We start from the raw sequence: 15642 nt of genomic DNA, 5'->3' as shown, positions 1-15642 counted from the left end.
GAAAGGAGACCTATATCCTCTGATAGATCCAATGCCATGCCTGCCCTTGTCAAACTCTTAAGCTCAAGCGATAGCTAGATTGGGGAGGAGTCGGGGAGGAGTAGCCATCGGAAGGGGAGGAGTCGGGGCGGACGCCGCAAAGAAAAGGTAAGGAGCCTTTTTGCTTCCATTTCGCGCCCAATAGCACCACCTTTTACAATGGCGCTATTGGGTGCGAAAGCCGGCCCCCCCGCTTCACCCCCCCGCCCCCCTGCACCGTTCGATTCATAGAGCTGTGCGTCGTTAGAAAATCCCGGTCTAAGTCTTTTTAATGTATTGTGACTGTAGAGGGAGCAATTTCTCCACCAACTTTTACAGATGGTTCAGCAAAGCACTATATGAACTATCACCTCTGGGGATAGAGAAATACCTACAGTACCTGAATGTAAACCGGTGTGATGTCTCAATTGAGATGAATGTCGGTATATAAAAATAATAAATAAATAAATAAATATGTTTTTTCCTAGTGTAATAAGGACAGTATGGCAGGACATTAAAAGAAACTTTCACAACATAAGCAAAATTTACCTAATGTGATGGGTGCTATTGATTGCTAGGGGTGGGCATTCATTTTTTTTTCCAAAATAGGCAATCACAACAAACATGTCTATTTCATCTCATTTCGGGGAGGGCAGAGAAACGAAGGAGAAAGTCCTAAAATTTTGTGCAAAACTGATATTCCGTGTTACTGCACAGAAACACTGTAACCATGTAGTAAGGGCTGAACCATGCAGTAAGTGAAATGAGTGGTAATGGGAGTTACTGAGCAGAAGAAACAGTAAATGTAAAGTGTCATATGGGGGGAGCGGTTTGTTAGCTAGAGATAAGGTTTGGCATTCCCATTGGCTGTCTTCTTAGTTACAGGTTGGTGTTACAGAGATGACAAGGTGGTGTGTGTTGGGGGAATGGTGAGCCACCTGCCACATTGCCTGGGGGGGTAAGCAAACCGTAAGGTCAAGAAGTCAGCAGCAGCTTAAGCAAAACCATGCCCACTCAGCAAATGCATATTTTATTTATTTATTTTATTTTATTTAGAAACTTTTATATACCGGTATTAGTGGGGACATCATACCGGTTCACATATTAACAAAAAGCTTGGAAAATACATATCAACAGGGAAGGAGAACTGGGCGAGGGGTTAACCAAAGGCAGTATGGAAGAATAGATTAAAAAACAAGAAATCATAACAAGAGAATAACAATTTACAAAGTAATTATCTCCTTAATATAAGGAAAGGGCGGTCACCTGGGGGGGGTGAGAGTTATGGTGTGGATTAGAGGAAACTATTCTGGGTAGACTTGGTTGAACAGAAATGTTTTTAGTTTCTTTTTGAATTTGATCGCACATGGTTCAAGGCGCATGTGGACAGGTAGGGAGTATTTTGAATTCACTAATCCCTGATTGTTTTTGGAAAGGGGCCGGGGGGGGGGGGGGGGGGTGTTCTATAATGAGGCTGGGTGAGGTGGCCACTTCAGGTAGCAAGATTTTGAGGTGCAAAATTGCCCCTGAAACCTTCCTGCCACAGCAGCCTCACCCTGACTTTATTATGCCTTTTTTTTTTTTTTTTTTTACTTCCTGGTGGAAGGGAAGAAGGCTTGATGGGGTGGGTGCAAGGCTGTAAAGTTTTCCTAGGGCTTCTAATACCCTTGCTCTGGCCATTGAGCATTGCTGTACAAACATTTAACAGAGTCTCCCAACTCATGTTGTCATGTGTTGTGTAAAGGGGGAGGGTGTAGATTTTCCCTTGACCATAGGTGCCAAATTTCCTAGCTACAGCTCTGGCTGAAGAAATGGAAAAGAAGCCCAAGTGTCACCACCAGAACCCGGGAAAGTGATGGTCGAGAGGGAAAAAAAGAGGCCGCGAGCCGCCACCGGAACCCAAGCCAGTGGCAGTCACAGAAAAGGTAAAGGAGGCCATGGGCCACCACCAGAGCCCAGGTCGGTGGCGGTGGGAGAATGGGAAAAGGCACAATTTGTGTGTGTGTTGTGTGTGAGGCGGCTGCTTGTGTGTGTGTGGCAGCCTGCTTGTGTGTGTGTGACAGCCTGCTTGTGTGTGTGTGCTGTGTGTGAGGCAGCCTGCTTGTGTGTGTGAGGCAGCCTGCTTGTGTGTGTGTGGCAGCCTGCTTGTGTGTGTGTTGTGTGTGAGGCAGCCTGCTTGTGTGTGTGGCAGCCTGCTTGTGTGTGTGTGACAGCCTGCTTGTGTGTGTGTGTTGTGTGTGAGGCAGCCTGCTTGTGTGTGTGTGGCAGCCTGCTTGTGTGTGTGTGTTATGTGTGTGGCAGCCTGCTTGTGTGTGTGGCAGCCTGCTTGTGTGTGTGTGGCAGCCTGCTTGTGTGTGTGTGTTGTGTGTGAGGCAGCCTGCTTGTGTGTGTGTGGCAGCCTGCTTGTGTGTGTGTGTTGTGTGTGAGGCAGCCTGCTTGTGTGTGTGAGGCAGACCGCTTGTGTGTGTAAGCATTGTGTGTGGGAATGTGCTGTGTGTGAGGCAGTCTGCTTGTGGTTGTGTGTGAGGCGGCTGCTTGTGTGTGTGTGGCAGCCTGCTTGTGTGTGTATGTTGTGTGTGAGGCAGCCTGCTTGTGTGTGAGGCAGCTTGCTTGTGTGTGTGTGTGTATGTGTGGGTGCTATGTGAGACAGTCTGCTTGTGTGTGTGTGTGTTGTAAGTGAGGCAGCCTACTTGGTGGGTGGGTGTGTGATGTGTGTGGTTGTGTGGGTGTTGTGTGTGAGGTAGCCTGTTTGTGTGTGTGTATGTGTATATATGAAAGGGTTTTTGTGTATGTGTGTGTCTGTGAGGGAGAGTGCCTGCGCACATGTGGGTGCATATGTGAGAGTACCTGTATTTACGTGTGTGAGAGAGGTTAAACTTTGTTCACCCTCTTCCAATCTATGACAATCTCAGAAAGACTGGATATCTAAAGTTCCCAGGTATGGAGAGCGAGAGATTTTTTCTTTTAATCCTTAGTTTTAATTATTGGATGTGATATATCTGCTGTTTTGAAATATTTTATTGTTTGGTAATATTTTCAACATTTTTATGTGTTTTTAATTGGCTGAATTTATCAGCAGATTTGACATTCTTTTTATTGGTATCTTTAATTTTTTATATTTCTTGATTGTGTTTGCATTGCTTACAGAATTTGGCTTCTTGTGATTTCCAATTCAATTTTTGTCTGCACGCTTCAATTTATATTTCATGTTCTCTTTATTCTGTATTTGGTGAGAGTCTATCTGTGTTCTGCTTGTGTGACTGAGGCTTTAGGTATTCTGCTAGTATGTAGTTTATACTCAAAGATTATACTTTGAATGTCTATTTTCCATTTGCAATCTGCCTTTTTAGGTTGGGGAAGTTAATACATTTTAAAATGGAAAAGAATGCATAACTTTTAATTATGTGGGGAGGGGAGGGAAGGGGGAATGAAAGGCTGTAAGGTTCTCTAGGGCATCTAATACCCTTGTATCAGCCCCAAGAGAGAGTGTGTCACACACACACACAGACTCCCACCATTCACCAACCTCTCACACCCCCAGGGGGGTGGCAGATCATGGAGAAAGGTGGGAGGCAGGCAACAGGGAATGGAGGAGTCTTATTTCTAGACCCAGGGGTGGCTGCCTCGCCCCATTAAACATTTCTCCGGCGCCCCCTAGTGTGGATGCTGACGACTGAGAACAATAAAATAGCCCCAAAAAACTGAGTGGCAAGAGCAGTGGGCGACAAACAAGGGAAGCCAGGGTACAAATCCTATTGCCATTCCTTGTGACCTTGGACAAGTCACTTCACCCTCCATTGCCTTCCCCCTGCCCTGACCCTCGGTGATTTCACCTGCACCGGGCCATGGAGGGGGGGGGGGGGGGGGGAGGCTCCATTTCACCCTGCACCTCAGGCAGCAGATTGCCTTGAGCCGCCCCTGAAAGGGGGCCCTGGGATTTTGTGCCTGTTCTTTGATTTCCCCTGTCCTATTTCACTTGTGGAAGTGACAGAGGTACTTGGTGATTGGTGCAAGTGTAAACCACCCTGCTGAGATGGGACCCTTCCCGCTTTTTTGGCCAAGAATTAAATGCAGGGGTTCCCTGATATTGCCTAAAAGGGGTCACTGCCAGAAGACCCCCCCCCAACTCCTATCAGGTTTTATAAAAAGGGACCCAAAACCTATCCAATCAGGTTTCCCAGTAGTAGGGAGGGAGAGCAGGAATAAAGAAAGGGACAGGGTAACTATGTGTGTAAATGATGGAAAGCAAATCAATTTCTAATACCAGATATTCTGGCAAATATATTCATTATTTTTATTAGACAACTTGAACAGTTTCTAATGCTTAACTTCTCGCTTTTTTTTTTTTTTTTTTTAAATCTCAGAACCGGTTCTTACCAAGCTATAGCCGTGAAATTATATCAGATAAGTACTTTTTTTTTTTTAATCTATCTCTTCCATTAACCATTAAATGTACTGTCAAATACTACTAATGCTATATTTTATCTAAGAAATTCAGTCTTTGTGTATACTTTCAAGTAACCAAGAGTTTCTTTCCTTGGCATGTCGCCCAGGTAAGTATAATAATGTCCCATACTGTCTTTCTTTACTTTCCTCTCTTTTCCTCTTATGTCTCTCTCTCTCTCTTTGTATCTACTTTTCTCAGTTTTTATTTCCTTTATGTTCTGATGTATTTCCCTCTCTTTTGCCTGGTGATATGTTGGTGCGTACATCTCGTTGAAGTTCTTTTGCCGACTCTTGTCAGCTGGGAAACTCTGGCTCCAACGTTGCCTTCTTACCTACTGCTCTACTCTCAGATAAAATAACAAAGAAAGACTGAACTCCCTATGCCCGACCAGTCTTCTGCAACTAAAGCCTGTGTGGTCCCTGAAGTGATATGTCCCCGTCATCTTTTTGTATAATGAAACTTACCAAATGAGAAAACAAAGAATAATTATAATTTCCCTAACTAAAGGCAAGGGCCCCTTACATTCAGTTGCACTCAGAGTTTACATTCAGTCACACTCAGTTGTTACATTCAGTCACACTCAGAGTTTACATTCAGTCACACTCAGAGTTTACATTCAGTCACACTCGTAGGTCCAAGAATTCTACTGCAACTGTTGAGTGTCCCTTTGTGCCGGTCACTTTTATTTAAATACTTTTTTTTCTTAAGTTACAGCCTGATGTGTTCACCCTTACTGTGTAGGGCTGTGACATGTTAAAAGCACTTTACAGTCGATACCTAGCATAGATTACAAGTAGCCTTTCTTTTTTTTTTTTTTTTAGTAGTCTCCCATGCAATTGCAGGACACTTTCCATCAGGGCTACTCCGAGAAAATATTTCTTCTTCTTCACCCTCTGATAGTCCTAACTAGACATATCCTTGGCACAGACTTTTTTCTTTCATACATGCAGCACAGCCTGACTTAGCTGATGCTAAAATCCGCGAGTCAGCAGCTTGTTAACCATCTTCTATTTTCAGCTTACTTTGTCTGTCTGGTATAACTTATCAATTACTGATTTTCATTCATTCACTACCTTCCCCACTGCCCTTATCAGTGTTATTGTGTTTTAAATAACTTTATGGGCCTTGGTGACCAGCCATAACAATGTGCTGCTGCTCATATCAGGTTTCACCAGGCTTCTCCCCCACTTCTAAACTGTCACCCCTGCTCTCGCTAATGTCATTGGGGTGAGAATAGTCCCTGTCACTAGTTAGTCTCTCCATTACATTTTGTCTACATCTTCCATTTCTGATTTTTGTCTTCAGCTGTTACTATTTTTTTTATTTCTGCTACTCTAAACCTTTTGTTGTTTCTTTTTCAATGTTCATATCTTTCTCTATGCTTCGACCTGCTGTCATGGTGCTGCGCCTGCCTCGTCACCTGTTGTTAGGGAAGCTGTTGCTATGTTTCCCAGGATACGGGTTGGTTTCCATGGTGGTACTAGTTTCTTCAGGTAGATTCAGGGCTGACCATTGAGTTTAGGGGTGGTTGGATGCTACCACTTACTTTAAAAGCATTCATTTTCCAATTTTTTTCTGATCCTCAAAAGAGGTTTTTCCCTCTGGCAAAATATTTCTCAGACTCAAACATCATCATCAGAATCCCCTGATTTTCAGGTGCTCCATAGGATTTCCAGTCCCACAATTGACTTGGATACCATCTTGGGAATATTACCCTCTCAAAACTGACTCTAGTGCTGGGGCGCTGGGGTTGATCAGGTGACCAAGGTTCTCTTACCTGGCCACCATCTTTGTTTCATTTTAATTTACTTTGGTTTCAGTTATTTTTTTTATCAAATTGATGGCCCCCCCCTTCAGAGCCACAGGTACCCACTGGCATTATCAATGATGTCAGTGAGACCATAGCTTAGTTGGCTTTGCCACGTCGGGAGGCTCCAATGCTAATCACCAATTTCCTAGCGTGTAGCCAGATGGACTGAGGACCATTGGGTATTGTGCTCTTCTGCTAGCAGATGGGAGACGGAGTCAGATTTCAAAGCTGACGTCAGCCTACATATACCCGTTCAGCATGCTTATCTCCCCAGTATTTCTCCGTCTCCCATAGCAGATGCGGACGCTATCCAAAAGAAAATAGTGTAACATTTACAAGAAAGAAAATTTACCTTAAGAAGAGAGCCCCGCTTCTCCTGTGGTGAAACCTAACGGTCCCTCACCCAGTCGAGACTTTCCTAGGTTGATTCAATATCCCTCAGAGGTGAGCCTTAGTCTGCTGGCATGGACGTTGTCCCCAGGTGGCTGAAAGGCAGCAGGTGCAGATTTGAGCACAGCAGTGAAGGCATTTCCCTCTCCCCCCGCAGCTGAGACTGCCTGGCACAGGACCGGTAAGCGCCGAGACCAGGTAAGGTAGAAACCTTTTCTTCTAAGTCTCCGGTCTCCAAGGCTCGAACAGCCGTACTGACCTTCCTCCGACAAGATTGAAATTGGGTTGAGCAGTCTTCCTCTGGCTAGGCCCCGATCTGGTGCGAGGGTCCACACACATGGAGACCCTCTGGGGGGGTCGCCATCTTGTCACCGGGGTCGTCGTCGCCTTCTTCCACCCCCTGGTCGGGAAACACTCGGGCCTAGGACTTGAAGGAGGTCTCATCCTGGGCCGTGCTTCTCCCGCACCTCCACTAACGCTGTTTGTGGCATTAACATTTGCCGGCAGAGAGTTCCACATTTTAGCCTTGGTGGACTCCGGCGCCGGTGGTAATTTCATTATGAAGAGCCTGGTGGAACACTTGGGGATCCCACAAGCTCGTCTTTCAGCGCCCTTGGACATCTCCTCCATTCAAGGGAAGCCTCTCCCAGAACGCGTGACACACACCACGGTTCCTGTCCCACTGAGGGTTGTAATCCTTCATCAAGAACACATGCCACTGTGCGTTTTGGAGTATTCCATACACCCAATTGTCCTGGGTTTTCCCTGGCTGCAGGAGCACGAGCCTCAGTTTAACTGGAAAACTCTGCAGTTGTCTCGCTGGGGACCGAAGTGCCATGGCAACAGCCTCCAAACCGTGGATCCCGTCCCCTATCCTGTGACTTCCACCAGCCTTCCTGGCCTGCTGGCCCCCTATGTCTTGTTTGCAGATGTGTTCTCGAAAAAGAAGGCCGAGGTACTTCCACCCCATCGTCCCTTCGATTGCGCCATCAATCTCCTCCCTGGTACTGAGCCTCCTCAGGGCCGCACCTACGCCCTCTCGCCTGCTGAGATGCAGGCCATGAATGAGTACATCAGAGAGAACCTGGAAAAGAGCTTCATTTGGAAGTCGAAGTCACCCGCAGGGGCGGGGTTCTTCTTCGTCGCGAAGAAGGATGGGACACTTCGCCCTTGTATTGACTACCGGGGCTTGAATGCCATAACGGTCAAGGACCGTTACCCCCGCCTCTCATCTCTGAGCTCTTTGACCGATTACAGGGGGCGAAGATCTTTTCTAAGCTAGACCTCAGAGGGGCTTACAACCTCATTCAAATCAAGGAGGGTGATGAATGGAAGACAGCCTTCAACACCCAAGATGGCCACTACGAGTATTTGGTGATGCCGTTCGGGCTCTGTAATGCCCCTGCCATATTTCAGAATACCATGAATGAGATCCTCCATGACCTCTTGTACCAGTGCGTGGTTATATACTTAGACGACATCTTGATTTTCTTCAAGGACTTAGCCGCCCACCGCCAACACGTCGTCCAAGTTTTACAACGCCTCAGGGAACATAAATTATATGCGAAGCTCGAAAAGTGCCAGTTCGAGCAGGAGTCTCTCCCCTTCCTGGGATATATAGTCTCCAGTCAGGGATTCTGTATGGATCCACAAAAGCTAAAAGCCATTTGGGAATGGCCACAGCCGTCTGGACTGAAGGCACTCCAAAGTTTTCTGGGCTTTGCCAATTACTACCGCTCTTTCATTCCCCACTACGCCTCCATTGTTGCTCCTATGACGGCCCTGACCCGAAAGGGCGCAGACCCCAAAAATTGGCCTCCGGAAGCAGAAAGCACCTTTTGTCGCCTCAAGGAGGCATTCATGCAACAACCCTGCCTCAGACACCTGGACCCACAGCGGCCATTTTTTGTTGAGGTGGATGCATCCTCAGAGGGAGTAGGGGCCGTGCTGAGTCAGGCCTACGACAGCCATAAGCTACGTCCGTGTGCCTTCCTCTCCCGTCAGTTCTCGCCGGCAGAATGGAATTATGTCATCGGTGATAAGGAGCTCCTGGCCATCAAGGTGGCCTTAGAAGAGTGGCGCCCATGGCTGGAAGGGGCTCAACACCAGTTCACAGTCTTCATGGACCACAAGAATTTAGAATACCTGCATCGGGCTCAGCGACTCAACACACGACAAGCCCGTTGGGCCCTGTTGTTTACCCGCTTCAATTTCATCCTCAGGTACAGACCGGCCGGGAAGAATGTTAAGGTTGACGCCCTGTCACGGGTGTTTGAGTCTACGGAAGAACCCAAGGAGCCGCAGTTTATAATAGAGCCATCCCGTATCCTGTTGTCGGCCACCACAACCATCCCACCCGGGAAGACACTAGTTCCGCTGCGTTGGCGGAAACAAGCCTTGGCATGGGCTCACGACTCACGTTGTTCCGGACACCTTGGACAATCCCGGACATTACAGACTCTGCGTTGGTATTACTGGTGGCCGCGGATGAATAAAGACGACCGGGCGTACGTGGAGTCCTGCCAGTTGTGTGCCCGCCACAAGAGGATCCCCGGTGCAGTTCCGAGCTTACTTCAACCCTTACTGGTGCCCTCAGAACCCTGAACCCATGTGGCAACCGATTTCGTGGTGGACCTGCCACAATCCAGCGGCAACACCGTGATCTGGGTGGTCATCGACCGTTTTAGTAAAATGGCACATTTTGTGCCATTGCCAGGTTTGCCGTCTGCGCCACAGCTGGCCCAGCTGTTCGTCCAGCATACCTTCCAGCTACACGGCCTGCCTCAAAGTATTCTGTCGGATCGAGGGCCTCAATTCACTGCCAAGTTCTGGAGGGTCCTCTGTCAAAAGTTCGACGTCACCTTGGATTATACATCAGGCTATCACCCTCAGACCAATGGTCTCGCGGAGAGAACCAACCAGACGTTGAAGCAGTTCCTCCGCATCTACGTCAATGAAAAACAAGATGACTGGGCTAGCTTGTTACCATGGGCCGAATTCGCTCTGAACTCCCATCTCTCCACGGCTACGGGATCTTCCCCATTTCAAATTGTTTATGGAAAACAGCCACGCCCGCCTCTGCCCGTGCCCATCACAGTGCCATCTCCGGTAGCCCAGCTCTCTGCGGAAGAGCTACACCGCCTGTGGGTATCCACACAACGCGCCCTGATCAAGGCCAGTCAGGCGGCAAAGAGGTATGCGGACCAACGGAGAAGACCTTATCCAGCTCTTAGACCGGGCCAAAGGGTCTGGCTAAGTACACAGTTCATCCGTTTGAAGCTGCCATCATCTCGACTGGCCCCGTGATTCATCGGGCCATTTCCCATCATCCGGCAGGTGGGTGCTGTCTCTTATCAACTTCGCCTCCCTCCGTCTCTCAGGATACACAACACGTTCCACGTCTCCCTCTTAAAGCCTCTGGTATTGTCATGGCCCTCCAGCACGCCTCCTACTCCTCAACCTGTCGCCTCTGAAGATGACCTCACCTACCAGGTCCAGGAGGTGTTAGATGTGAGAAAACATCACAAGAAATGGGAGTATCTGTTAGCGTGGGAGGGCTTCGGTCCTGAAGAGAACTCCTGGGAGCCCATGGCTAACATCTTGGATTGGAGTCTATTGGACCAGTTTCACAGAGACCATCCGTCTAAACCCAGGCCTCCGGGAAGGCGCCCTAAAGAGGGGGAGTACTGTTGTGTTCCGCGCCCGCGGCCATCCGCAGGCACGGCTCCCTACCTCCTCCCATGACCGGTCGCCGGCGACAGTGTTGGGGCAGACAGCCCTGCGACCAGGTCTGATGCCCCCGCGCATCGGCATGGGCTGCCAGGCTAGCCGCTGGGTCTGGAGCCATCCCTGCTCCTCCCTCGCGGCAGCTACTGCTTTCCTCCATGGCCCAGGATCCAAGATGGCCACCGCCATCTTAGGCGCGAGGCCGCGCCTCTTCTCCAGATCTAAAGGGACCTCGTCCCTTTAATTACTCTCAGCTGAATCCTATCCACAGAGTCAGAGGAAGTATAAAAGGAGACTTCCTCTGACCGTTCCTTGACTTGGCAACGTCTCCTGTGAGTGTTGAGTCTGCTTGCTTCGGTGAGTTCCAGTGTCTTGACGCCTTGTTCTAGTTTCATCTTGGTGTTCCTGGTTCCTGACTTCGGATTGGCTGACGGTGATTCCTGGTATTGACTTCGGATTGGCAAGCGGTGATTCCCTGGTGTGCGACTTTGGACTGGCAAGCGACAACCCTCTGGCACTTGACTTCGGACTTCTTCTAGACCACCGTCTCCAAGGACCCACCTAAGTCCCAGCAGCCCGGGTCCCTATGGGCTCCTCCTGGGGGGACCGCGGGTCTCCAGGGCGAAGCTCCAGTTGGTCCTTGCACCGATACCCTGACCTCTCAAAGGTCCACCTAAGTCCCAGCGGTCGGGTCTCTACGGGCTCCTCCTGGGGGGACCGCAGACCACCAGTGGTGAAGACCGCTCATCTGCTCATCTCTTCGTCCGTCTCCACAGTAGCTTCTGTCTTCACTGCCAAGGGTCAGCTGCTCTCCTCCTCTGTCCTGCCTCGCCACCTGACGAGAGAACCTATGGATCCTCCGCAAGGTGTAACATCCCCTCGTTGGCCCAAGGGTCCACAAGCCTGAGCGCAACAAGATAGGCTGCTGGCAAGTCCCATAGAAAGAGAAGGTAGCTATCTATATAATGTTTCCGGCAGGACTGAAGTTCTTCCGATACTGGAATATAATCTCTGGGTCACTGAGCTGTAGAGAGAGACTAGAAGTAGTGAGTAGACAGGGTATACTGGATACAAAATGGTACACTCACAATAGTAGATGTCTGCAATGGTCTCTATGCCACAGAGTGTCTTCAGTATATTCAGGAACAGGAGTCGTAGGTGACACTGGTTCCTATAAACAGTCTGTAATAAGAACTCGCAATAGCTGTATATGAAATGGCTTCTAGAGTCTGTAAAGCATTCTAGGAACATGGGCCCTCGTGGAGCGAGTACCGGTTCCTATTTGCAATCTTGCCAATATAACTCTCGATCTCCGTACCTGCGATAACATCTTGGATGGAAGGGAGTCTTCAGAGCTATAGGAATGTAGGCCCTCGTGGAGTGAGTACCGATTCCTATCTACAATAGAACTCACTGTGTTCATATCTGCGATCGCTTCCAGGCAATGAGGAGTCTTCTGAGTATTCAGGGACATAGGCCCTCAAGGAGCAAGTACCGGATCTCTTCTTGGCAATCTGAAATCAAGAAGAGAGAGCGGAACCCCCGTGGAGCGGGTACTCCTGGTAAGTTTGAAAAGGCCGAGCAGTGGAGAAGGATTCCCCTCGCTGACTTTGATCGTTGTTGCAAGTATTGTGGACTGCCAAAGCAAGTCCTGTTGGAGTTGCTTGTTAACTCGTTAGAAGTTAGCAAAGACCTTTTAAAGTAGAAATGGATGTCGTCACTACAGAGGGATGCCCCTGAGGTTTGCGCCCTTGCCGGTACAAAGTCTGGAACGCGCGTGCGTGCCCTTACGTCATCAGGAACATGGTGGATCCATAGCGTCAAGTCAGCCCGGGGACACTGGGACCAAGAGGCAGGGAGAAGCCACGGCTGCATCTGTCCATCAGAGCCGAAGGGAGTCGCTCCCAAGGTAGAGAGGACGGAGCGTGGGGCGAGAAGAGGCATGAACGCAACACTTACATACAGATCTAGAGAGTATTTGAAGCCTGGTGTGAAGACCATGTCCTCTTTCTGAGGACAGCCAAGATTCTCAATATCCTAGAATTCCTACAGGACGGCATGCAGAAGGGTTTGTCCCTCAAGGTTCAAGTCATAGCACTGGCCTGTTTCAAGTCTGAGTGGATGGCATCAGACTATCAACTCATCCTGATGTGTCTCCCTTCCTGAAAGGAGTCAAACAACTCCGGCCACCACTAAAATGGTCGGTGCCTCTATGGAACCTCAACCTAGAACTAGACTTCCTAGCAGGGGAGTCCTTCAGACCAACAAGCAGCCTGTCCCTATGCCTCTTGACCTTAAAGACAGCATTCTTGATCGCAATATGCTCAGCTTGGCATATCTCCGAACTTCAAGCGTTATCCTGTCGAGAACCATTCCTCAGGTTCACCCCAGGCACCATACAGCTGCATACGGTACCATCCTTCCTTCCAAAGGTGGTTTCCCAGTTCCATATGAACCAGACCATATCCTTACCATCTCCAGATGAACACAGGGATTCAGAAGACTCACGCCTCCTTCGCCACCTGAGTGTCGGCAGAATCCTAGTCCGATACCTCAAGAGATCAGAATCCTTGTGCAAAACTGATCACCTGTTCATTCTTCACAGCAGGAAGAAACAAGGGAAAGCAGCATCGTGGGCGACCATAGCCTGCTGGATCAAAGAAGTCATTAATGCTGCCTACATAGAGGCAAGAAAACTACTACCTCTACAGGTCAAGGCGCATTCTACAAGGGCCTAGGCAGTCTCCTGGGTTGAAACCAGACTGCTTTCGCCAGCCGAAATCTGTCGGGCGGCGACATGGTCCTCCCTACACAACTTCTCCAGGTTCTACTGCCTGGATGTCCAAGCCAGGGAGGATGCAGCCTTTGCAAGGGCAGCACTGAGTGGGCCATGGGCAGCCTCCCACCTGGTAGGAGAGTAGCTTTTGTACATCCCATTGGTCCTGAGTCCATCTGGCTACACGCTAGGAAATGGAGAAATTACTTACCTGATACTTTTGTTTTCCTTAGTGTAGAGAGATGGACTCAGCATCCCGCCCACGGCTGCTCCAGAAATAGAGAACCTCAGATATCAATCTCGAGACTGTACGGGTAAGCCTCGGCCTACCTCTATGTTAAGACACCCGCAGTTACATAGGTATCGGCGTTTATTGTTTCAGCGTACCGGCGGTCTTCAGTGCCAAAACATTTTTATATATATAATCAGTTGAACCAGTTCAAAGTTAATTAATTATACTCAAGTGTAATCAAGTATCAAGCAACATATATCCACACTGGATTTTCGAGGAGAATACTGAAGAGCTAAGCATGCTGCACGGGTATATGTAGGCTGACGTCAGCTTTGAAATCTGACTCCGTCTCCCATCTGCTATCAGGAGAGCACAATACCCATTGGTCCTGAGTCCATCTGTCTATACTAAGGAAAATGAAATTATCAGGTAAGTCATTTCTCCATTTTTTTAAATCAAAACTGTGGAAATGCTAAGTCAATGGCTCTCTGGACGGCTTGACTTTCACTGTAAGAGGATGCCTCTGCCAGCCGATCGCAGCCTGCTCCTGCTTACCCCCCAACAGAGCCAAAATCCATCCAGGCCTGAAGGAGGAATCCTGTAGTAGTGGCACCTCCTCTGAGTCAGCGAAGCCTCCTCTCCCACTCTGCCACTACTGCTACGGTCGGACAGACCGGTCTTTGCAGCTCGACGCCGCCACCGCCTCTTTCTCACCGGGCTTCTCCATCGTTCCCAGCTCCATAACGGCCCAGTCTCTTTATCAGTCTCCAGCTAACACCAGCTGCCTTGGCTCCTGTACCACTCCTGCTAACAGTGGCTGACACCATCTCCTGTCCCGCAACCTGTGTCATCCTCATAAGGCACCATGGACAAAGGTGCACAGCCACCCAAGCGGCACAAGACCACTTCTCCTGCTCTGCTTCTCCTCCCTATTTCTCCTATGGTTATCAGGACCTGCCTCAGTCTTCATCTCACGTCCAGATCCCAGAAAGGCCTCAAGCATGATCCAGGTAATTTTCTTTAATTATTATTTTTTTAAAATTTCGGGCACCGGCTTTACACAAGCGGTTTTTGATTCAGCCATTCAAGTAGTCATTTCACCCTTCCTTTTTGACTCAACAGCAGTCTAATAGCTGCCCGATATGATAAGGGTTGCTCTAGTGGTAGACTGCTTCTTTCCTTTGTGGAAAGTGAGGTGGCAACACCTCTTTGGTCATTTGAATGTCTTTGTAAAGACAGCAAATTTCTAATTATTAATCTTCCATCATTGTTACCTTCAGCAATTGAACTGATTGATGTTGATGGTGGACTTACTATCAGTCTTGAGAGGAAGGCCAAGCTAGCTAGGCAGTGACCACAGCCTGACTGTAAAGTAGGTGCTGGGGAATCTCTCTATGCCTGGCCTTGGCTGCTTGTGTTTGTAAGATGAGTGAGTTGCACTGCTGCTTTAGCTTTATAATCTGTTTCAATACTAAAGGCTCGCTGGCTGCTTGCTTATTATGTTTACTGTGTCTTTGTCCTTAGTATGTCTCTGTAGCTTGGCATTTTTCACTGGCCCACTGGCCTACTGACCTTAGTGGCAATAAATTATAATCAAATACATCTATTTAACTGCACTCCTTCTACATTACAGTTTCAAACATTAACGGTCAGTGTGTGTGAATGTGTGTCACTACAAGCAGTATTGCCCTACCTTTAGGGTCTCTCTCTATGTGCAGTCTGGCAGGCAGGCACAGTGGCTGTGTCTGACCTCATTGAATTAATGCATGTTAGTGCTGAGTTGCTGGCTGCTGAGTGATTTTCAATAATATCTCATTCAGTTTGTTCTGTATGTATTGAATTGTTGGAAGTGGATTGGATTTTCAAATCTAGTCATAATATTCTACAGTATATATTGAGGGCATGGAGGAGAGTAGAGATATACAAGCAACTCAGCAAGCAAGTAACAGTGGCAGCCTGGCTGCCTGATCTCAGTAAGTTAATAATAATAATTATTAGTATTAGTATTCATTTATTATTATTGCTATTGCAGCTAAGTCTGCTGAGAGCTGACTCTGAGTGCATTTCACTAATATCTTTTACTCAGTTTCTGTTGTACTGTAGCGCTGCTGGAAGTGGATTGGATTTTCAAAGGTAGATGTTCACTACAGCAGCCAATGGATTGTATAAGGATTAATAAGTGGGTACTAGTCCTAGTAGCACTGCTGCAGCACAGCTCAGCAGAGAGGAGACTCAGACTAGCA

The sequence above is a fragment of the Rhinatrema bivittatum genome, chromosome 2 (assembly GCF_901001135.1).
Source record: "Rhinatrema bivittatum chromosome 2, aRhiBiv1.1, whole genome shotgun sequence".
Taxonomy (NCBI): domain Eukaryota; kingdom Metazoa; phylum Chordata; class Amphibia; order Gymnophiona; family Rhinatrematidae; genus Rhinatrema; species Rhinatrema bivittatum.
Note: the sequence above shows the minus strand (reverse complement) of the source record.